Source organism: Nannospalax galili, unplaced genomic scaffold, assembly GCF_000622305.1.
Source record: "Nannospalax galili isolate Female #2095 unplaced genomic scaffold, S.galili_v1.0 scaffold447, whole genome shotgun sequence".
Taxonomy (NCBI): domain Eukaryota; kingdom Metazoa; phylum Chordata; class Mammalia; order Rodentia; family Spalacidae; genus Nannospalax; species Nannospalax galili.
The window spans coordinates 6,526-7,530 of NW_008355650.1; the positions used below are offsets into that span (position 1 = coordinate 6,526).

Below are 1,005 nucleotides of genomic sequence, written 5' to 3' on the forward strand. Positions count from 1 at the left end.
AGGAGGAGGAGGAGGAGGAGGAGGAGGAGGAGGACCTGGATATGGCAACCAGGGTGGGGGCTACGGAGGTGGTTATGACAACAATGGAGGAGGAAATTATGGAAGTGGAAATTACAATGATTTTGGAAATTATAACCAACAACCTTCTAACTAGAGTCCAATGAAGAGTGGAAACTTTGGCGATAGCAGGAACATGGGGGAACCATATGGTGGAGGGAACTATGGTCCTGGAGGCAGTGGAGGAAGTGGGGGTTATGGTGGAAGGAGCCGATACTGATCGTCTTCCTACTTACCATGGGCTTCACTGTATAAATGGGAGAGGATGAGAGCCCAGAGGTAACAGAACAGCTTCAGGTTATTGAAATAACAATGTGAGGAAGCTCTTATCTCAGTCATGCATAAATACGCAGTGATACGGCAGAAGACACCAGAGCAGATGCAGAGAGCCGTTCTGTGAATGGACTGGATTATTTAATACATCACCTCACTGTGGAGGAAGGATTGTAAAAAAATGCCTTTGAGACAGTTTCTTAGCTTTTCAATTGTTGTTTCTTTGTAGTGGTCTTTGTACTAGACTCATTCCTTCTTTGATAATGTTAAATTTGTAAGTTCCAGGTGACATGTGAAACCTTTTTTAAGATTTTTCTCAGAAGTTTTGAGAAGCTATTAGCCAGGATCATGGTATAAAATAAGACATAATGTTTTTCCTTTAAAAAATTTAAGTGCGGTGTGTAGCATTAAGAAGCTGTTATACATTTATGATTTAATAAAATAATCCTAAAGGAAAAAAAGAAAGTACTGTAATAACTAAACTGATATAATTTTCAAAATAAAATATATAGCTGTATTTTAGAATGTAAATTCGCAATTATATATGTCTACAATTAAAAAAAATAATCTGTCATCTGGGAAGTGGGTATATAGTTGAATGAGATGGTTTGGAATGTTCTGTGTGATATACACACACCAAAAAAAAATCAACAAATTTAAAAAAATGTATTATAT

The 1,005-nt window shown here is 37.0% G+C and overlaps 1 pseudogene; it reads left to right on the forward strand.

Annotated features, from left to right (window-relative positions):
- The window catches only part of LOC108491764, a 1,199-nt pseudogene extending 866 nt beyond the window's left edge, over positions 1-333 (forward strand).
- The last annotated feature ends 672 nt before the right edge of the window (positions 334-1,005 follow it).